Source organism: Sesamum indicum, linkage group LG10 (genome assembly GCF_026168435.1).
Source record: "Sesamum indicum cultivar Baizhima isolate 11 linkage group LG10, ASM2616843v1, whole genome shotgun sequence".
In the NCBI taxonomy this organism is placed as follows: domain Eukaryota; kingdom Viridiplantae; phylum Streptophyta; class Magnoliopsida; order Lamiales; family Pedaliaceae; genus Sesamum; species Sesamum indicum.
The window spans coordinates 6426154-6444301 of record NC_142666.1 but is presented as its reverse complement, the minus strand read 5'-3'; the positions used below and the strand labels follow the sequence as shown (position 1 = coordinate 6444301).

The following is an 18148-nucleotide window of genomic DNA, read 5'->3' as shown; positions in this document are numbered from 1 at the left end:
CACCGAAAACGGCGAAATTTGGGCCACGAAATGTGGCACAACGGGGCAAGCCCAGCTGTCCACGTCGTGGAGCTCGCGGCGAGCTTCGCGTGCATAGGCTGCTCGCGGCGTGGCTCCACCAGTGCGCAAAGTTACGCCCCCCGGAAGATTCGACGTCCCACCTGTCGCTCCGCTGCTAGAGCATAAAAGGTTAAAGCGCGCATATCTCAGCGTGTGCGATGATACCAGCACTAATGCACCGGATCCCATCAGAACTCCGAAGTTAAGCGTGCTTGGGCGAGAGTAGTACTAGGATGGGTGACCCCCTGGGAAGTCCTCGTGTTGCACCCCTTTTTGCGAAATGCTCCTCCGACCCGTCCAGCTTCCTGCTTTTTCTCGACCGTTCCGCACACCCCAACCCCTGTATATCTCCCCCTGAGACCCCACGGCCGACTCATCACGAATGCGGCCAACGATCGAAAACGCGCCGGAATCCACCGAAAACGGCGAAATTTGGGCCACGAAATGTGGCACAACGGGGCAAGCCCAGCTGTCCACGTCGTGGAGCTCGCGGCGAGCTTCGCGTGCATAGGCTGCTCGCGGCGTGGCTCCACCAGTGCGCAAAGTTACGCCCCCCGGAAGATTCGACGTCCCACCTGTCGCTCCGCTGCTAGAGCATAAAAGGTTAAAGCGCGCATATCTCAGCGGGTGCGATCATACCAGCACTAATGCACCGGATCCCATCAGAACTCCGAAGTTAAGCGTGCATGGGCGAGAGTAGTACTAGGATGGGTGACCCCCTGGGAAGTCCTCGTGTTGCACCCCTTTTTGCGAAATGCTCCTCCGACCCGTCCAGCTTCCTGCTTTTTCTCGACCGTTGCGCACACCCTAACCCCTGTATATCTCCCCCTGAGACCCCACGGCCGACTCATCACGAATGCGGCCAACGATCGAAAACGCGCCGGAATCCACCGAAAACGGCGAAATTTGGGCCACGAAATGTGGCACAACGGGGCAAGCCCAGCTGTCCACGTCGTGGAGCTCGCGGCGAGCTTCGCGTGCATAGGCTGCTCGCGGCGTGGCTCCACCAGTGCGCAAAGTTACGCCCCCCGGAAGATTCGACGTCCCACCTGTCGCTCCGCTGCTAGAGCATAAAAGGTTAAAGCGCGCATATCTCAGCGGGTGCGATCATACCAGCACTAATGCACCGGATCCCATCAGAACTCCGAAGTTAAGCGTGCTTGGGCGAGAGTAGTACTAGGATGGGTGACCCCCTGGGAAGTCCTCGTGTTGCACCCCTTTTTGCGAAATGCTCCTCCGACCCGTCCAGCTTCCTGCTTTTTCTCGACCGTTCCGCACACCCCAACCCCTGTATATCTCCACCTGAGACCCCACGGCCGACTCATCACGAATGCGGCCAACGATCGAAAACGCGCCGGAATCCACCGAAAACGGCGAAATTTGGGCCACGAAATGTGGCACAACGGGGCAAGCCCAGCTGTCCACGTCGTGGAGCTCGCGGCGAGCTTCGCGTGCATAGGCTGCTCGCGGCGTGGCTCCACCAGTGCGCAAAGTTACGCCCCCCGGAAGATTCGACGTCCCACCTGTCGCTCCGCTGCTAGAGCATAAAAGGTTAAAGCGCGCATATCTCAGCGTGTGCGATGATACCAGCACTAATGCACCGGATCCCATCAGAACTCCGAAGTTAAGCGTGCTTGGGCGAGAGTAGTACTAGGATGGGTGACCCCCTGGGAAGTCCTCGTGTTGCACCCCTTTTTGCGAAATGCTCCTCCGACCCGTCCAGCTTCCTGCTTTTTCTTGACCGTTCCGCACACCCCAACCCCTGTATATCTCCCCCTGAGACCCCACGGCCGACTCATCACGAATGCGGCCAACGATCGAAAACGCGCCGGAATCCACCAAAAACGGCGAAATTTGGGCCACGAAATGTGGCACAACGGGGCAAGCCCAGCTGTCCACATCGTGGAGCTCGCGGCGAGCTTCGCGTGCATAGGCTGCTCGCGGCGTGGCTCCACCAGTGCGCAAAGTTACGCCCCCCGGAAGATTCGACGTCCCACCTGTCGCTCCGCTGCTAGAGCATAAAAGGTTAAAGCGCGCATATCTCAGCGGGTGCGATCATACCAGCACTAATGCACCGGATCCCATCAGAACTCCGAAGTTAAGCGTGCTTGGGCGAGAGTAGTACTAGGATGGGTGACCCCCTGGGAAGTCCTCGTGTTGCACCCCTTTTTGCGAAATGCTCCTCCGACCCGTCCAGCTTCCTGCTTTTTCTCGACCGTTCCGCACACCCCAACCCCTGTATATCTCCCCCTGAGACCCCACGGCATTTCGGGCCACGAAATGTGGCACAACGGGGCAAGCCCAGCTGTCCACGTCGTGGAGCTCGCGGCGAGCTTCGCGTGCATAGGCTGCTCGCGGCGTGGCTCCACCAGTGCGCAAAGTTACGCCCCCCGGAAGATTCGACGTCCCACCTGTCGCTCCGCTGCTAGAGCATAAAAGGTTAAAGCGCGCATATCTCAGCGGGTGCGATCATACCAGCACTAATGCACCGGATCCCATCAGAACTCCGAAGTTAAGCGTGCTTGGGCGAGAGTAGTACTAGGATGGGTGACCCCCTGGGAAGTCCTCGTGTTGCACCCCTTTTTGCGAAATGCTCCTCCGACCCGTCCAGCTTCCTGCTTTTTCTCGACCGTTGCGCACACCCTAACCCCTGTATATCTCCCCCTGAGACCCCACGGCCGACTCATCACGAATGCGGCCAACGATCGAAAACGCGCCGGAATCCACCGAAAACGGCGAAATTTGGGCCACGAAATGTGGCACAACGGGGCAAGCCCAGCTGTCCACGTCGTGGAGCTCGCGGCGAGCTTCGCGTGCATAGGTTGCTCGCGGCGTGGCTCCACCAGTGCGCAAAGTTACGCCCCCCGGAAGATTCGACGTCCCACCTGTCGCTCCGCTGCTAGAGCATAAAAGGTTAAAGCGCGCATATCTCAGCGGGTGCGATCATACCAGCACTAATGCACCGGATCCCATCAGAACTCCGAAGTTAAGCGTGCTTGGGCGAGAGTAGTACTAGGATGGGTGACCCCCTGGGAAGTCCTCGTGTTGCACCCCTTTTTGCGAAATGCTCCTCCGACCCGTCCAGCTTCCTGCTTTTTCTCGACCGTTCCGCACACCCCAACCCCTGTATATCTCCACCTGAGACCCCACGGCCGACTCATCACGAATGCGGCCAACGATCGAAAACGCGCCGGAATCCACCGAAAACGGCGAAATTTGGGCCACGAAATGTGGCACAACGGGGCAAGCCCAGCTGTCCACGTCGTGGAGCTCGCGGCGAGCTTCGCGTGCATAGGCTGCTCGCGGCGTGGCTCCACCAGTGCGCAATGTTACGCCCCCCGGAAGATTCGACGTCCCACCTGTCGCTCCGCTGCTAGAGCATAAAAGGTTAAAGCGCGCATATCTCAGCGGGTGCGATCATACCAGCACTAATGCACCGGATCCCATCAGAACTCCGAAGTTAAGCGTGCTTGGGCGAGAGTAGTACTAGGATGGGTGACCCCCTGGGAAGTCCTCGTGTTGCACCCCTTTTTGCGAAATGCTCCTCCGACCCGTCCAGCTTCCTGCTTTTTCTCGACCGTTGCGCACACCCTAACCCCTGTATATCTCCCCCTGAGACCCCACGGCCGACTCATCACGAATGCGGCCAACGATCGAAAACGCGCCGGAATCCACCGAAAACGGCGAAATTTGGGCCACGAAATGTGGCACAACGGGGCAAGCCCAGCTGTCCACGTCGTGGAGCTCGCGGCGAGCTTCGCGTGCATAGGTTGCTCGCGGCGTGGCTCCACCAGTGCGCAAAGTTACGCCCCCCGGAAGATTCGACGTCCCACCTGTCGCTCCGCTGCTAGAGCATAAAAGGTTAAAGCGCGCATATCTCAGCGGGTGCGATCATACCAGCACTAATGCACCGGATCCCATCAGAACTCCGAAGTTAAGCGTGCTTGGGCGAGAGTAGTACTAGGATGGGTGACCCCCTGGGAAGTCCTCGTGTTGCACCCCTTTTTGCGAAATGCTCCTCCGACCCGTCCAGCTTCCTGCTTTTTCTCGACCGTTCCGCACACCCCAACCCCTGTATATCTCCACCTGAGACCCCACGGCCGACTCATCACGAATGCGGCCAACGATCGAAAACGCGCCGGAATCCACCGAAAACGGCGAAATTTGGGCCACGAAATGTGGCACAACGGGGCAAGCCCAGCTGTCCACGTCGTGGAGCTCGCGGCGAGCTTCGCGTGCATAGGCTGCTCGCGGCGTGGCTCCACCAGTGCGCAAAGTTACGCCCCCCGGAAGATTCGACGTCCCACCTGTCGCTCCGCTGCTAGAGCATAAAAGGTTAAAGCGCGCATATCTCAGCGTGTGCGATCATACCAGCACTAATGCACCGGATCCCATCAGAACTCCGAAGTTAAGCGTGCTTGGGCGAGAGTAGTACTAAGATGGGTGACCCCCTGGGAAGTCCTCGTGTTGCACCCCTTTTTGCGAAATGCTCCTCCGACCCGTCCAGCTTCCTGCTTTTTCTCGACCGTTCCGCACACCCCAACCCCTGTGTATCTCCCCCTGAGACCCCACGGCCGACTCATCACGAATGCGGCCAACGATCGAAAACTTGCCGGAATCCACCGAAAACGGCGAAATTTGGGCCACGAAATGTGGCACAACGGGGCAAGCCCAGCTGTCCACGTCGTGGAGCTCGCGGCGAGCTTCGCGTGCATAGGCTGCTCGCGGCGTGGCTCCACCAGTGCGCAAAGTTACGCCCCCCGGAAGATTCGACGTCCCACCTGTCGCTCCGCTGCTAGAGCATAAAAGGTTAAAGCGCGCATATCTCAGCGGGTGCGATCATACCAGCACTAATGCACCAGATCCCATCAGAACTCCGAAGTTAAGCGTGCTTGGGCGAGAGTAGTACTAGGATGGGTGACCCCCTGGGAAGTCCTCGTGTTGCACCCCTTTTTGCGAAATGCTCCTCCGACCCGTCCAGCTTCCTGCTTTTTCTCGACCGTTCCGCACACCCCAACCCCTGTATATCTCCCCCTGAGACCCCACGGCCGACTCATCACGAATGCGGCCAACGATCGAAAACGCGCCGGAATCCACCGAAAACGGCGAAATTTGGGCCACGAAATGTGGCACAACGGGGCAAGCCCAGCTGTCCACGTCGTGGAGCTCGCGGCGAGCTTCGTGTGCATAGGCTGCTCGCGGCGTGGCTCCACCAGTGCGCAAAGTTACGCCCCCCGGAAGATTCGACGTCCCACCTGTCGCTCCGCTGCTAGAGCATAAAAGGTTAAAGCGCGCATATCTCAGCGGGTGCGATCATACCAGCACTAATGCACCGGATCCCATCAGAACTCCGAAGTTAAGCGTGCTTGGGCGAGAGTAGTACTAGGATGGGTGACCCCCTGGGAAGTCCTCGTGTTGCACCCCTTTTTGCGAAATGCTCCTCCGACCCGTCCAGCTTCCTGCTTTTTCTCGACCGTTCCGCACACCCCAACCCCTGTATATCTCCCCCTGAGACCCCACGGCCGACTCATCACGAATGCGGCCAACGATCGAAAACGCGCCGGAATCCACCGAAAACGGCGAAATTTGGGCCACGAAATGTGGCACAACGGGGCAAGCCCAGCTGTCAACGTCGTGGAGCTCGCGGCGAGCTTCGCGTGCATAGGCTGCTCGCGGCGTGGCTCCACCAGTGCGCAAAGTTACGCCCCCCGGAAGATTCGACGTCCCACCTGTCGCTCCGCTGCTAGAGCATAAAAGGTTAAAGCGCGCATATCTCAGCGGGTGCGATCATACCAGCACTAATGCACCGGATCCCATCAGAACTCCGAAGTTAAGCGTGCTTGGGCGAGAGTAGTACTAGGATGGGTGACCCCCTGGGAAGTCCTCGTGTTGCACCCCTTTTTGCGAAATGCTCCTCCGACCCGTCCAGCTTCCTGCTTTTTCTCGACCGTTCCGCACACCCCAACCCCTGTATATCTCCCCCTGAGACCCCACGGCCGACTCATCACGAATGCGGCCAACGATCGAAAACGCGCCGGAATCCACCGAAAACGGCGAAATTTGGGCCACGAAATGTGGCTCAACGGGGCAAGCCCAGCTGTCCACGTCGTGGAGCTCGCGGCGAGCTTCGCGTGCATAGGCTGCTCGCGGCGTGGCTCCACCAGTGCGCAAAGTTACGCCCCCCGGAAGATTCGACGTCCCACCTGTCGCTCCGCTGCTAGAGCATAAAAGGTTAAAGCGCGCATATCTCAGCGGGTGCGATCATACCAGCACTAATGCATCGGATCCCATCAGAACTCTGAAGTTAAGCGTGCTTGGGCGAGAGTAGTACTAGGATGGGTGACCCCCTGGGAAGTCCTCGTGTTGCACCCCTTTTTGCGAAATGCTCCTCCGACCCGTCCAGCTTCCTGCTTTTTCTCGACCGTTCCGCACACCCCAACCCCTGTATATCTCCCCCTGAGACCCCACGGCCGACTCATCACGAATGCGGCCAACGATCGAAAACGCGCCGGAATCCACCGAAAACGGCGAAATTTGGGCCACGAAATGTGGCACAACGGGGCAAGCCCAGCTGTCCACGTCGTGGAGCTCGCGGCGAGCTTCGCGTGCATAGGCTGCTCGCGGCGTGGCTCCACCAGTGCGCAAAGTTACGCCCCCCGGAAGATTCGACGTCCCACCTGTCGCTCCGCTGCTAGAGCATAAAAGGTTAAAGCGCGCATATCTCAGCGGGTGCGATCATACCAGCACTAATGCACCGGATCCCATCAGAACTCCGAAGTTAAGCGTGCTTGGGCGAGAGTAGTACTAGGATGGGTGACCCCCTGGGAAGTCCTCGTGTTGCACCCCTTTTTGCGAAATGCTCCTCCGACCTGTCCAGCTTCCTGCTTTTTCTCGACCGTTCCGCACACCCTAACCCCTGTATATCTCCCCCTGAGACCCCACGGCCGACTCATCACGAATGCGGCCAACGATCGAAAACGCGCCGGAATCCACCGAAAACGGCGAAATTTGGGCCACGAAATGTGGCACAACGGGGCAAGCCCAGCTGTCCACGTCGTGGAGCTCGCGGCGAGCTTCGCGTGCATAGGCTGCTCGCGGCGTGGCTCCACCAGTGCGCAAAGTTACGCCCCCCGGAAGATTCGACGTCCCACCTGTCGCTCCGCTGCTAGAGCATAAAAGGTTAAAGCGCGCATATCTCAGCGGGTGCGATCATACCAGCACTAATGCACCGGATCCCATCAGAACTCCGAAGTTAAGCGTGCTTGGGCGAGAGTAGTACTAGGATGGGTGAACCCCTGGGAAGTCCTCGTGTTGCACCCCTTTTTGCGAAATGCTCCTCCGACCCGTCCAGCTTCCTGCTTTTTCTCGACCGTTCCGCACACCCCAACCCCTATATATCTCCCCCTGAGACCCCACGGCCGACTCATCACGAATGCGGCCAACGATCGAAAACGCGCCGGAATCCACCGAAAACGGCGAAATTTGGGCCACGAAATGTGGCACAACGGGGCAAGCCCAGCTGTCCACGTCGTGGAGCTCGCGGCGAGCTTCGCGTGCATAGGCTGCTCGCGGCGTGGCTCCACCAGTGCGCAAAGTTACGCCCCCCGGAAGATTCGACGTCCCACCTGTCGCTCCGCTGCTAGAGCATAAAAGGTTAAAGCGCGCATAACTCAGCGGGTGCGATCATACCAGCACTAATGCACCGGATCCCATCAGAACTCCGAAGTTAAGCGTGCTTGGGCGAGAGTAGTACTAGGATGGGTGACCCCCTGGGAAGTCCTCGTGTTGCACCCCTTTTTGCGAAATGCTCCTCCGACCCGTCCAGCTTCCTGCTTTTTCTCGACCGTTCCGCACACCCCAACCCCTGTATATCTCCCCCTGAGACCCCACGGCCGACTCATCACGAATGCGGCCAACGATCGAAAACGCGCCGGAATCCACCGAAAACGGCGAAATTTGGGCCACGAAATGTGGCACAACGGGGCAAGCCCAGCTGTCCACGTCGTGGAGCTCGCGGCGAGCTTCGCGTGCATAGGCTGCTCGCGGCGTGGCTCCACCAGTGCGCAAAGTTACGCCCCCCGGAAGATTCGACGTCCCACCTGTCGCTCCGCTGCTAGAGCATAAAAGGTTAAAGCGCGCATATCTCAGCGGGTGCGATCATACCAGCACTAATGCACCGGATCCCATCAGAACTCCGAAGTTAAGCGTGCTTGGGCGAGAGTAGTACTAGGATGGGTGACCCCCTGGGAAGTCCTCGTGTTGCACCCCTTTTTGCGAAATGCTCCTCCGACCCGTCCAGCTTCCTGCTTTTTCTCGACCGTTCCGCACACCCCAACCCCTGTATATCTCCCCCTGAGACCCCACGGCCGACTCATCACGAATGCGGCCAACGATCGAAAACGCGCCGGAATCCACCGAAAACGGCGAAATTTGGGCCACGAAATGTGGCACAACGGGGCAAGCCCAGCTGTCCACGTCGTGGAGCTCGCGGCGAGCTTCGCGTGCATAGGCTGCTCGCGGCGTGGCTCCACCAGTGCGCAAAGTTACGCCCCCCGGAAGATTCGACGTCCCACCTGTCGCTCCGCTGCTAGAGCATAAAAGGTTAAAGCGCGCATATCTCAGCGGGTGCGATCATACCAGCACTAATGCATCGGATCCCATCAGAACTCTGAAGTTAAGCGTGCTTGGGCGAGAGTAGTACTAGGATGGGTGACCCCCTGGGAAGTCCTCGTGTTGCACCCCTTTTTGCGAAATGCTCCTCCGACCCGTCCAGCTTCCTGCTTTTTCTCGACCGTTCCGCACACCCCAACCCCTGTATATCTCCCCCTGAGACCCCACGGCCGACTCATCACGAATGCGGCCAACGATCGAAAACGCGCCGGAATCCACCGAAAACGGCGAAATTTGGGCCACGAAATGTGGCACAACGGGGCAAGCCCAGCTGTCCACGTCGTGGAGCTCGCGGCGAGCTTCGCGTGCATAGGCTGCTCGCGGCGTGGCTCCACCAGTGCGCAAAGTTACGCCCCCCGGAAGATTCGACGTCCCACCTGTCGCTCCGCTGCTAGAGCATAAAAGGTTAAAGCGCGCATATCTCAGCGGGTGCGATCATACCAGCACTAATGCACCGGATCCCATCAGAACTCCGAAGTTAAGCGTGCTTGGGCGAGAGTAGTACTAGGATGGGTGACCCCCTGGGAAGTCCTCGTGTTGCACCCCTTTTTGCGAAATGCTCCTCCGACCTGTCCAGCTTCCTGCTTTTTCTCGACCGTTCCGCACACCCTAACCCCTGTATATCTCCCCCTGAGACCCCACGGCCGACTCATCACGAATGCGGCCAACGATCGAAAACGCGCCGGAATCCACCGAAAACGGCGAAATTTGGGCCACGAAATGTGGCACAACGGGGCAAGCCCAGCTGTCCACGTCGTGGAGCTCGCGGCGAGCTTCGCGTGCATAGGCTGCTCGCGGCGTGGCTCCACCAGTGCGCAAAGTTACGCCCCCCGGAAGATTCGACGTCCCACCTGTCGCTCCGCTGCTAGAGCATAAAAGGTTAAAGCGCGCATATCTCAGCGGGTGCGATCATACCAGCACTAATGCACCGGATCCCATCAGAACTCCGAAGTTAAGCGTGCTTGGGCGAGAGTAGTACTAGGATGGGTGAACCCCTGGGAAGTCCTCGTGTTGCACCCCTTTTTGCGAAATGCTCCTCCGACCCGTCCAGCTTCCTGCTTTTTCTCGACCGTTCCGCACACCCCAACCCCTATATATCTCCCCCTGAGACCCCACGGCCGACTCATCACGAATGCGGCCAACGATCGAAAACGCGCCGGAATCCACCGAAAACGGCGAAATTTGGGCCACGAAATGTGGCACAACGGGGCAAGCCCAGCTGTCCACGTCGTGGAGCTCGCGGCGAGCTTCGCGTGCATAGGCTGCTCGCGGCGTGGCTCCACCAGTGCGCAAAGTTACGCCCCCCGGAAGATTCGACGTCCCACCTGTCGCTCCGCTGCTAGAGCATAAAAGGTTAAAGCGCGCATAACTCAGCGGGTGCGATCATACCAGCACTAATGCACCGGATCCCATCAGAACTCCGAAGTTAAGCGTGCTTGGGCGAGAGTAGTACTAGGATGGGTGACCCCCTGGGAAGTCCTCGTGTTGCACCCCTTTTTGCGAAATGCTCCTCCGACCCGTCCAGCTTCCTGCTTTTTCTCGACCGTTCCGCACACCCCAACCCCTGTATATCTCCCCCTGAGACCCCACGGCCGACTCATCACGAATGCGGCCAACGATCGAAAACGCGCCGGAATCCACCGAAAACGGCGAAATTTGGGCCACGAAATGTGGCACAACGGGGCAAGCCCAGCTGTCCACGTCGTGGAGCTCGCGGCGAGCTTCGCGTGCATAGGCTGCTCGCGGCGTGGCTCCACCAGTGCGCAAAGTTACGCCCCCGGAAGATTCGACGTCCCACCTGTCGCTCCGCTGCTAGAGCATAAAAGGTTAAAGCGCGCATATCTCAGCCGGTGCGATCATACCAGCACTAATGCACCGGATCCCTTCAGAACTCCGAAGTTAAGCGTGCTTGGGCGAGAGTAGTACTAGGATGGGTGACCCCCTGGGAAGTCCTCGTGTAGCACCCCTTTTTGCGAAATGCTCCTCCGACCCGTCCAGCTTCCTGCTTTTTCTAGACCGTTCCGCACACCCCAACCCCTGTATATCTCCCCCTGAGACCCCACGGCCGACTCATCACGAATGCGGCCAACGATCGAAAACGCGCCGGAATCCACCGAAAACGGCGAAATTTGGGCCACGAAATGTGGCACAACGGGGCAAGCCCAGCTGTCCACGTCGTGGAGCTCGCGGCGAGCTTCGCGTGCATAGGCTGCTCGCGGCGTGGCTCCACCAGTGCGCAAAGTTACGCCCCCCGGAAGATTCGACGTCCCACCTGTCGCTCCGCTGCTAGAGCATAAAAGGTTAAAGCGCGCATATCTCAGCGGGTGCGATCATACCAGCACTAATGCACCGGATCCCATCAGAACTCCGAAGTTAAGCGTGCTTGGGCGAGAGTAGTACTAGGATGGGTGAACCCCTGGGAAGTCCTCGTGTTGCACCCCTTTTTGCGAAATGCTCCTCCGACCCGTCCAGCTTCCTGCTTTTTCTCGACCGTTCCGCACACCCCAACCCCTATATATCTCCCCCTGAGACCCCACGGCCGACTCATCACGAATGCGGCCAACGATCGAAAACGCGCCGGAATCCACCGAAAACGGCGAAATTTGGGCCACGAAATGTGGCACAACGGGGCAAGCCCAGCTGTCCACGTCGTGGAGCTCGCGGCGAGCTTCGCGTGCATAGGCTGCTCGCGGCGTGGCTCCACCAGTGCGCAAAGTTACGCCCCCCGGAAGATTCGACGTCCCACCTGTCGCTCCGCTGCTAGAGCATAAAAGGTTAAAGCGCGCATAACTCAGCGGGTGCGATCATATCAGCACTAATGCACCGGATCCCATCAGAACTCCGAAGTTAAGCGTGCTTGGGCGAGAGTAGTACTAGGATGGGTGACCCCCTGGGATGTCCTCGTGTTGCACCCCTTTTTGCGAAATGCTCCTCCGACCCGTCCAGCTTCCTGCTTTTTCTCGACCGTTCCGCACACCCCAACCCCTGTATATCTCCCCCTGAGACCCCACGGCCGACTCATCACGAATGCGGCCAACGATCGAAAACGCGCCGGAATCCACCGAAAACGGCGAAATTTGGGCCACGAAATGTGGCACAACGGGGCAAGCCCAGCTGTCCACGTCGTGGAGCTCGCGGCGAGCTTCGCGTGCATAGGCTGCTCGCGGCGTGGCTCCACCAGTGCGCAAAGTTACGCCCCCGGAAGATTCGACGTCCCACCTGTCGCTCCGCTGCTAGAGCATAAAAGGTTAAAGCGCGCATATCTCAGCCGGTGCGATCATACCAGCACTAATGCACCGGATCCCTTCAGAACTCCGAAGTTAAGCGTGCTTGGGCGAGAGTAGTACTAGGATGGGTGACCCCCTGGGAAGTCCTCGTGTAGCACCCCTTTTTGCGAAATGCTCCTCCGACCCGTCCAGCTTCCTGCTTTTTCTCGACCGTTCCGCACACCCCAACCCCTGTATATCTCCCCCTGAGACCCCACGGCCGACTCATCACGAATGCGGCCAACGATCGAAAACGCGCCGGAATCCACCGAAAACGGCGAAATTTGGGCCACGAAATGTGGCACAACGGGGCAAGCCCAGCTGTCCACGTCGTGGAGCTCGCGGCGAGCTTCGCGTGCATAGGCTGCTCGCGGCGTGGCTCCACCAGTGCGCAAAGTTACGCCCCCCGGAAGATTCGACGTCCCACCTGTCGCTCCGCTGCTAGAGCATAAAAGGTTAAAGCGCGCATATCTCAGCGGGTGCGATCATACCAGCACTAATGCACCGGATCCCATCAGAACTCCGAAGTTAAGCGTGCTTGGGCGAGAATAGTACTAGGATGGGTGACCCCCTGGGAAGTCCTCGTGTTGCACCCCTTTTTGCGAAATGCTCCTCCGACCCGTCCAGCTTCCTGCTTTTTCTCGACCGTTCCGCACACCCCAACCCCTGTATATCTCCCCCTGAGACCCCACGGCCGACTCATCACGAATGCGGCCAACGATCGAAAACGCGCCGGAATCCACCGAAAACGGCAAAATTTGGGCCACGAAATGTGGCACAACGGGGCAAGCCCAGCTGTCCACGTCGTGGAGCTCGCGGCGAGCTTCGCGTGCATAGGCTGCTCGCGGCGTGGCTCCACCAGTGCGCAAAGTTACGCCCCCCGGAAGATTCGACGTCCCACCTGTCGCTCCGCTGCTAGAGCATAAAAGGTTAAAGCGCGCATATCTCAGCGGGTGCGATCATACCAGCACTAATGCACCGGATCCCATCAGAACTCTGAAGTTAAGCGTGCTTGGGCGAGAGTAGTACTAGGATGGGTGACCCCCTGGGAAGTCCTCGTGTTGCACCCCTTTTTGCGAAATGCTCCTCCGACCCGTCCAGCTTCCTGCTTTTTCTCGACCGTTCCGCACACCCCAACCCCTGTATATCTCCCCCTGAGACCCCACGGCCGACTCATCACGAATGCGGCCAACGATCGAAAACGCGCCGGAATCCAGCGAAAACGGCGAAATTTGGGCCACGAAATGTGGCACAACGGGGCAAGCCCAGCTGTCCACGTCGTGGAGCTCGCGGCGAGCTTCGCGTGCATAGGCTGCTCGCGGCGTGGCTCCACCAGTGCGCAAAGTTACGCCCCCCGGAAGATTCGACGTCCCACCTGTCGCTCCGCTGCTAGAGCATAAAAGGTTAAAGCGCGCATATCTCAGCGGGTGCGATCATACCAGCACTAATGCACCGGATCCCATCAGAACTCCGAAGTTAAGCGTGCTTGGGCGAGAGTAGTACTAGGATGGGTGACCCCCTGGGAAGTCCTCGTGTTGCACCCCTTTTTGCGAAATGCTCCTCCGACCCGTCCAGCTTCCTGCTTTTTCTCGACCGTTCCGCACACCCCAACCCCTGTATATCTCCCCCTGAGACCCCACGGCCGACTCATCACGAATGCGGCCAACGATCGAAAACGCGCCGGAATCCACCGAAAACGGCGAAATTTGGGCCACGAAATGTGGCACAACGGGGCAAGCCCAGCTGTCCACGTCGTGGAGCTCGCGGCGAGCTTCGCGTGCATAGGCTGCTCGCGGCGTGGCTCCACCAGTGCGCAAAGTTACGCCCCCCGGAAGATTCGACGTCCCACCTGTCGCTCCGCTGCTAGAGCATAAAAGGTTAAAGCGCGCATATCTCAGCGGGTGCGATCATACCAGCACTAATGCACCGGATCCCATCAGAACTCCGAAGCTAAGCGTGCTTGGGTGAGAGTAGTGCTAGGATGGGTGACCCCCTGGGAAGTCCTCGTGTTGCATCCCTTTTTGCGAAATGCTCCTCCGACCCGTCCAGCTTCCTGCTTTTTCTCGACCGTTCCGCACACCCCAACCCCTGTATATCTCCCCCTGAGACCCCACGGCCGACTCATCACGAATGCGGCCAACGATCGAAAACGCGCCGGAATCCACCGAAAACGGCGAAATTTGGGCCACGAAATGTGGCACAACGGGGCAAGCCCAGCTGTCCACGTCGTGGAGCTCGCGGCGAGCTTCGCGTGCATAGGCTGCTCGCGGCGTGGCTCCACCAGTGCGCAAAGTTACGCCCCCCGGAAGATTCGACGTCCCACCTGTCGATCCGCTGCTAGAGCATAAAAGGTTAAAGCGCGCATATCTCAGCGGGTGCGTTCATACCAGCACTAATGCACCGGATCCCATCAGAACTCCGAAGTTAAGCGTGCTTGGGCGAGAGTAGTACTAGGATGGGTGACCCCCTGGGAAGTCCTCGTGTTGCACCCCTTTTTGCGAAATGCTCCTCCGACCCGTCCAGCTTCCTGCTTTTTCTCGACCGTTCCGCACACCCCAACCCCTGTATATCTCCCCCTGAGACCCCACGGCCGACTCATCACGAATGCGGCCAACGATCGAAAACGCGCCGGAATCCACCGAAAACGGCGAAATTTGGGCCACGAAATGTGGCACAACGGGGCAAGCCCAGCTGTCCACGTCGTGGAGCTCGCGGCGAGCTTCGCGTGCATAGGCTGCTCGCGGCGTGGCTCCACCAGTGCGCAAAGTTACGCCCCCCGGAAGATTCGACGTCCCACCTGTCGCTCCGCTGCTAGAGCATAAAAGGTTAAAGCGCGCATATCTCAGCGGGTGCGATCATACCAGCACTAATGCACTGGATCCCATCAGAACTCCGAAGTTAAGCGTGCTTGGGCGAGAGTAGTACTAGGATGGGTGACCCCCTGGGAAGTCCTCGTGTTGCACCCCTTTTTGCGAAATGCTCCTCCGACCCGTCCAGCTTCCTGCTTTTTCTCGACCGTTCCGCACACCCCAACCCCTGTATATCTCCCCCTGAGACCCCACGGCCGACTCATCACGAATGCGGCCAACGATCGAAAACGCGCCGGAATCCACCGAAAACGGCGAAATTTGGGCCACGAAATGTGGCACAACGGGGCAAGCCCAGCTGTCCACGTCGTGGAGCTCGCGGCGAGCTTCGCGTGCATAGGCTGCTCGCGGCGTGGCTCCACCAGTGCGCAAAGTTACGCCCCCCGGAAGATTCGACGTCCCACCTGTCGCTCCGCTGCTAGAGCATAAAAGGTTAAAGCGCGCATATCTCAGCGGGTGCGATCATACATTAATGCACCGGATCCCATCAGAACTCCGAAGTTAAGCGTGCTTGGGCGAGAGTAGTACTAGGATGGGTGACCCGCTGGGAAGTCCTCGTGTTGCACCCCTTTTTGCGAAATGCTCCTCCGACCCGTCCAGCTTCCTGCTTTTTCTCGACCGTTCCGCACACCCCAACCCCTGTATATCTCCCCCTGAGACCCCACGGCCGACTCATCACGAATGCGGCCAACGATCGAAAACGCGCCGGAATCCACCGAAAACGGCGAAATTTGGGCCACGAAATGTGTCACAACGGGGCAAGCCCAGCTGTCCACGTCGTGGAGCTCGCGGCGAGCTTCGCGTGCATAGGCTGCTCGCGGCGTGGCTCCACCAGTGCGCAAAGTTACGCCCCCCGGAAGATTCGACGTCCCACCTGTCGCTCCGCTGCTAGAGCATAAAAGGTTAAAGCGCGCATATCTCAGCGGGTGCGATCATACCAGCACTAATGCACCGGATCCCATCAGAACTCCGAAGCTAAGCGTGCTTGGGTGAGAGTAGTACTAGGATGGGTGACCCCCTGGGAAGTCCTCGTGTTGCACCCCTTTTTGCGAAATGCTCCTCCGACCCGTCCAGCTTCCTGCTTTTTCTCGACCGTTCCGCACACCCCAACCCCTGTATATCTCCCCCTGAGACCCCACGGCCGACTCATCACGAATGCGGCCAACGATCGAAAACGCGCCGGAATCCACCGAAAACGGCGAAATTTGGGCCACGAAATGTGGCACAACGGGGCAAGCCCAGCTGTCCACGTCGTGGAGCTCGCGGCGAGCTTCGCGTGCATAGGCTGCTCGCGGCGTGGCTCCACCAGTGCGCAAAGTTACGCCCCCCGAAAGATTCGACGTCCCACCTGTCGCTCCGCTGCTAGAGCATAAAAGGTTAAAGCGCGCATATCTCAGCGGGTGCGATCATACCAGCACTAATGCACCGGATCCCATCAGAACTCCGAAGTTAAGCGTGCTTGGGCGAGAGTAGTACTAGGATGGGTGACCCCCTGGGAAGTCCTCGTGTTGCACCCCTTTTTGCGAAATGCTCCTCCGACCCGTCCAGCTTCTTGCTTTTTCTCGACCGTTCCGCACACCCCAACCCCTGTATATCTCCCCCTGAGACCCCACGGCCGACTCATCACGAATGCGGCCAACGATCGAAAACGCGCCGGAATCCACCGAAAATGGCGAAATTTGGGCCACGAAATGTGGCACAACGGGGCAAGCCCAGCTGTCCACGTCGTGGAGCTCGCGGCGAGCTTCGCGTGCATAGGCTGCTCGCGGCGTGGCTCCACCAGTGCGCAAAGTTACGCCCCCCGGAAGATTCGACGTCCCACCTGTCGCTCCGCTGCTAGAGCATAAAAGGTTAAAGCGCGCATATCTCAGCGGGTGCGATCATACCAGCACTAATGCACCGGATCCCATCAGAACTCCGAAGTTAAGCGTGCTTGGGCGAGAATAGTACTAGGATGGGTGACCCCCTGGGAAGTCCTCGTGTTGCACCCCTTTTTGCGAAATGCTCCTCCGACCCGTCCAGCTTCCTGCTTTTTCTCGAGCGTTCCGCACACCCCAACCCCTGTATATCTCCCCCTGAGACCCCACGGCCGACTCATCACGAATGCGGCCAACGATCGAAAACGCGCCGGAATCCACCGAAAACGGCGAAATTTGGGCCACGAAATGTGGCACAACGGGGCAAGCCCAGCTGTCCACGTCGTGGAGCTCGCGGCGAGCTTCGCGTGCATAGGCTGCTCGCGGCGTGGCTCCACCAGTGCGCAAAGTTACGCCCCCCGAAAGATTCGACGTCCCACCTGTCGCTCCGCTGCTAGAGCATAAAAGGTTAAAGCGCGCATATCTCAGCGGGTGCGATCATACCAGCACTAATGCACCGGATCCCATCAGAACTCCGAAGTTAAGCGTGCTTGGGCGAGAATAGTACTAGGATGGGTGACCCCCTGGGAAGTCCTCGTGTTGCACCCCTTTTTGCGAAATGCTCCTCCGACCCGTCCAGCTTCCTGCTTTTTCTCGACCGTTCCGCACACCCCAACCCCTGTATATCTCCCCCTGAGACCCCACGGCCGACTCATCACGAATGCGGCCAACGATCGAAAACGCGCCGGAATCCACCGAAAACGGCGAAATTTGGGCCACGAAATGTGGCACAACGGGGCAAGCCCAGCTGTCCACGTCGTGGAGCTCGCGGCGAGCTTCGCGTGCATAGGCTGCTCGCGGCGTGGCTCCACCAGTGCGCAAAGTTACGCCCCCCGAAAGATTCGACGTCCCACCTGTCGCTCCGCTGCTAGAGCATAAAAGGTTAAAGCGCGCATATCTCAGCGGGTGCGATCATACCAGCACTAATGCACCGGATCCCATCAGAACTCCGAAGTTAAGCGTGCTTGGGCGAGAATAGTACTAGGATGGGTGACCCCCTGGGAAGTCCTCGTGTTGCACCCCTTTTTGCGAAATGCTACTCCGACCCGTCCAGCTTCCTGCTTTTTCTCGACCGTTCCGCACACCCCAACCCCTGTATATCTCCCCCTGAGACCCCACGGCCGACTCATCACGAATGCGGCCAACGATCGAAAACGCGCCGGAATCCACCGAAAACGGCGAAATTTGGGCCACGAAATGTGTCACAACGGGGCAAGCCCAGCTGTCCACGTCGTGGAGCTCGCGGCGAGCTTCGCGTGCATAGGCTGCTCGCGGCGTGGCTCCACCAGTGCGCAAAGTTACGCCCCCCGGAAGATTCGACGTCCCACCTGTCGCTCCGCTGCTAGAGCATAAAAGGTTAAAGCGCGCA

At 59.0% G+C, this 18148-nt stretch overlaps 37 non-coding genes and 1 pseudogene across 37 annotated transcripts; all 38 read left to right on the top strand.

Moving 5' to 3' along the window:
• Positions 1-211: 211 nt before the first annotated feature.
• LOC148786243 (5S ribosomal RNA) lies at positions 212-330 on the top strand. Its single transcript, XR_016062093.1, has one exon. It is a non-coding gene; the product is annotated as a 5S ribosomal RNA (ribosomal RNA).
• Positions 331-685: 355 nt separating this feature from the next.
• On the top strand, positions 686-804 carry LOC148786242 (5S ribosomal RNA). The gene has a single exon (XR_016068128.1). It is a non-coding gene; the product is annotated as a 5S ribosomal RNA (ribosomal RNA).
• A 355-nt stretch (positions 805-1159) lies between these two features.
• On the top strand, positions 1160-1278 carry LOC148786241 (5S ribosomal RNA). Its single transcript, XR_016062524.1, has one exon. It is a non-coding gene; the product is annotated as a 5S ribosomal RNA (ribosomal RNA).
• A 355-nt stretch (positions 1279-1633) lies between these two features.
• LOC148786240 (5S ribosomal RNA) lies at positions 1634-1752 on the top strand. The gene has a single exon (XR_016062092.1). It is a non-coding gene; the product is annotated as a 5S ribosomal RNA (ribosomal RNA).
• A 355-nt stretch (positions 1753-2107) lies between these two features.
• Positions 2108-2226, top strand: LOC148786239 (5S ribosomal RNA). Its single transcript, XR_016062523.1, has one exon. It is a non-coding gene; the product is annotated as a 5S ribosomal RNA (ribosomal RNA).
• A 295-nt stretch (positions 2227-2521) lies between these two features.
• On the top strand, positions 2522-2640 carry LOC148786238 (5S ribosomal RNA). The gene has a single exon (XR_016062521.1). It is a non-coding gene; the product is annotated as a 5S ribosomal RNA (ribosomal RNA).
• A 355-nt stretch (positions 2641-2995) lies between these two features.
• On the top strand, positions 2996-3114 carry LOC148786237 (5S ribosomal RNA). The gene has a single exon (XR_016062520.1). It is a non-coding gene; the product is annotated as a 5S ribosomal RNA (ribosomal RNA).
• A 355-nt stretch (positions 3115-3469) lies between these two features.
• Positions 3470-3588, top strand: LOC148786236 (5S ribosomal RNA). The gene has a single exon (XR_016062519.1). It is a non-coding gene; the product is annotated as a 5S ribosomal RNA (ribosomal RNA).
• Positions 3589-3943: 355 nt separating this feature from the next.
• On the top strand, positions 3944-4062 carry LOC148786235 (5S ribosomal RNA). Its single transcript, XR_016062518.1, has one exon. It is a non-coding gene; the product is annotated as a 5S ribosomal RNA (ribosomal RNA).
• Positions 4063-4417: 355 nt separating this feature from the next.
• LOC148786234 (5S ribosomal RNA) lies at positions 4418-4536 on the top strand. Its single transcript, XR_016061831.1, has one exon. It is a non-coding gene; the product is annotated as a 5S ribosomal RNA (ribosomal RNA).
• A 355-nt stretch (positions 4537-4891) lies between these two features.
• LOC148786233 (5S ribosomal RNA) lies at positions 4892-5010 on the top strand. Its single transcript, XR_016061855.1, has one exon. It is a non-coding gene; the product is annotated as a 5S ribosomal RNA (ribosomal RNA).
• Positions 5011-5365: 355 nt separating this feature from the next.
• Positions 5366-5484, top strand: LOC148786232 (5S ribosomal RNA). The gene has a single exon (XR_016062517.1). It is a non-coding gene; the product is annotated as a 5S ribosomal RNA (ribosomal RNA).
• Positions 5485-5839: 355 nt separating this feature from the next.
• Positions 5840-5958, top strand: LOC148786231 (5S ribosomal RNA). The gene has a single exon (XR_016062515.1). It is a non-coding gene; the product is annotated as a 5S ribosomal RNA (ribosomal RNA).
• Positions 5959-6313: 355 nt separating this feature from the next.
• Positions 6314-6432, top strand: LOC148786230 (5S ribosomal RNA). Its single transcript, XR_016062135.1, has one exon. It is a non-coding gene; the product is annotated as a 5S ribosomal RNA (ribosomal RNA).
• Positions 6433-6787: 355 nt separating this feature from the next.
• LOC148786229 (5S ribosomal RNA) lies at positions 6788-6906 on the top strand. The gene has a single exon (XR_016062514.1). It is a non-coding gene; the product is annotated as a 5S ribosomal RNA (ribosomal RNA).
• Positions 6907-7261: 355 nt separating this feature from the next.
• LOC148786228 (5S ribosomal RNA) lies at positions 7262-7380 on the top strand. The gene has a single exon (XR_016062139.1). It is a non-coding gene; the product is annotated as a 5S ribosomal RNA (ribosomal RNA).
• Positions 7381-7735: 355 nt separating this feature from the next.
• LOC148786227 (5S ribosomal RNA) lies at positions 7736-7854 on the top strand. The gene has a single exon (XR_016062513.1). It is a non-coding gene; the product is annotated as a 5S ribosomal RNA (ribosomal RNA).
• A 355-nt stretch (positions 7855-8209) lies between these two features.
• LOC148786226 (5S ribosomal RNA) lies at positions 8210-8328 on the top strand. The gene has a single exon (XR_016062512.1). It is a non-coding gene; the product is annotated as a 5S ribosomal RNA (ribosomal RNA).
• Positions 8329-8683: 355 nt separating this feature from the next.
• On the top strand, positions 8684-8802 carry LOC148786225 (5S ribosomal RNA). Its single transcript, XR_016062133.1, has one exon. It is a non-coding gene; the product is annotated as a 5S ribosomal RNA (ribosomal RNA).
• A 355-nt stretch (positions 8803-9157) lies between these two features.
• Positions 9158-9276, top strand: LOC148786224 (5S ribosomal RNA). The gene has a single exon (XR_016062511.1). It is a non-coding gene; the product is annotated as a 5S ribosomal RNA (ribosomal RNA).
• A 355-nt stretch (positions 9277-9631) lies between these two features.
• On the top strand, positions 9632-9750 carry LOC148786223 (5S ribosomal RNA). The gene has a single exon (XR_016062138.1). It is a non-coding gene; the product is annotated as a 5S ribosomal RNA (ribosomal RNA).
• Positions 9751-10105: 355 nt separating this feature from the next.
• LOC148786222 (5S ribosomal RNA) lies at positions 10106-10224 on the top strand. Its single transcript, XR_016062509.1, has one exon. It is a non-coding gene; the product is annotated as a 5S ribosomal RNA (ribosomal RNA).
• Positions 10225-10578: 354 nt separating this feature from the next.
• On the top strand, positions 10579-10697 carry LOC148786221 (5S ribosomal RNA). Its single transcript, XR_016062253.1, has one exon. It is a non-coding gene; the product is annotated as a 5S ribosomal RNA (ribosomal RNA).
• A 355-nt stretch (positions 10698-11052) lies between these two features.
• LOC148786220 (5S ribosomal RNA) lies at positions 11053-11171 on the top strand. The gene has a single exon (XR_016062137.1). It is a non-coding gene; the product is annotated as a 5S ribosomal RNA (ribosomal RNA).
• Positions 11172-11526: 355 nt separating this feature from the next.
• LOC148786219 (5S ribosomal RNA) lies at positions 11527-11645 on the top strand. Its single transcript, XR_016062194.1, has one exon. It is a non-coding gene; the product is annotated as a 5S ribosomal RNA (ribosomal RNA).
• A 354-nt stretch (positions 11646-11999) lies between these two features.
• On the top strand, positions 12000-12118 carry LOC148786218 (5S ribosomal RNA). The gene has a single exon (XR_016062251.1). It is a non-coding gene; the product is annotated as a 5S ribosomal RNA (ribosomal RNA).
• Positions 12119-12473: 355 nt separating this feature from the next.
• LOC148786217 (5S ribosomal RNA) lies at positions 12474-12592 on the top strand. The gene has a single exon (XR_016068127.1). It is a non-coding gene; the product is annotated as a 5S ribosomal RNA (ribosomal RNA).
• Positions 12593-12947: 355 nt separating this feature from the next.
• LOC148786216 (5S ribosomal RNA) lies at positions 12948-13066 on the top strand. The gene has a single exon (XR_016068418.1). It is a non-coding gene; the product is annotated as a 5S ribosomal RNA (ribosomal RNA).
• Positions 13067-13421: 355 nt separating this feature from the next.
• Positions 13422-13540, top strand: LOC148786215 (5S ribosomal RNA). Its single transcript, XR_016062508.1, has one exon. It is a non-coding gene; the product is annotated as a 5S ribosomal RNA (ribosomal RNA).
• Positions 13541-13895: 355 nt separating this feature from the next.
• On the top strand, positions 13896-14014 carry LOC148786214 (5S ribosomal RNA). Its single transcript, XR_016062227.1, has one exon. It is a non-coding gene; the product is annotated as a 5S ribosomal RNA (ribosomal RNA).
• Positions 14015-14369: 355 nt separating this feature from the next.
• On the top strand, positions 14370-14488 carry LOC148786213 (5S ribosomal RNA). Its single transcript, XR_016061854.1, has one exon. It is a non-coding gene; the product is annotated as a 5S ribosomal RNA (ribosomal RNA).
• A 355-nt stretch (positions 14489-14843) lies between these two features.
• LOC148786212 (5S ribosomal RNA) lies at positions 14844-14962 on the top strand. The gene has a single exon (XR_016068481.1). It is a non-coding gene; the product is annotated as a 5S ribosomal RNA (ribosomal RNA).
• Positions 14963-15317: 355 nt separating this feature from the next.
• Positions 15318-15432, top strand: LOC148786211 (5S ribosomal RNA; annotated as a pseudogene).
• Positions 15433-15787: 355 nt separating this feature from the next.
• LOC148786210 (5S ribosomal RNA) lies at positions 15788-15906 on the top strand. The gene has a single exon (XR_016061830.1). It is a non-coding gene; the product is annotated as a 5S ribosomal RNA (ribosomal RNA).
• A 355-nt stretch (positions 15907-16261) lies between these two features.
• Positions 16262-16380, top strand: LOC148786209 (5S ribosomal RNA). Its single transcript, XR_016062507.1, has one exon. It is a non-coding gene; the product is annotated as a 5S ribosomal RNA (ribosomal RNA).
• Positions 16381-16735: 355 nt separating this feature from the next.
• On the top strand, positions 16736-16854 carry LOC148786208 (5S ribosomal RNA). The gene has a single exon (XR_016068125.1). It is a non-coding gene; the product is annotated as a 5S ribosomal RNA (ribosomal RNA).
• Positions 16855-17209: 355 nt separating this feature from the next.
• On the top strand, positions 17210-17328 carry LOC148786207 (5S ribosomal RNA). Its single transcript, XR_016068124.1, has one exon. It is a non-coding gene; the product is annotated as a 5S ribosomal RNA (ribosomal RNA).
• Positions 17329-17683: 355 nt separating this feature from the next.
• Positions 17684-17802, top strand: LOC148786206 (5S ribosomal RNA). Its single transcript, XR_016068123.1, has one exon. It is a non-coding gene; the product is annotated as a 5S ribosomal RNA (ribosomal RNA).
• Positions 17803-18148: the final 346 nt, after the last annotated feature.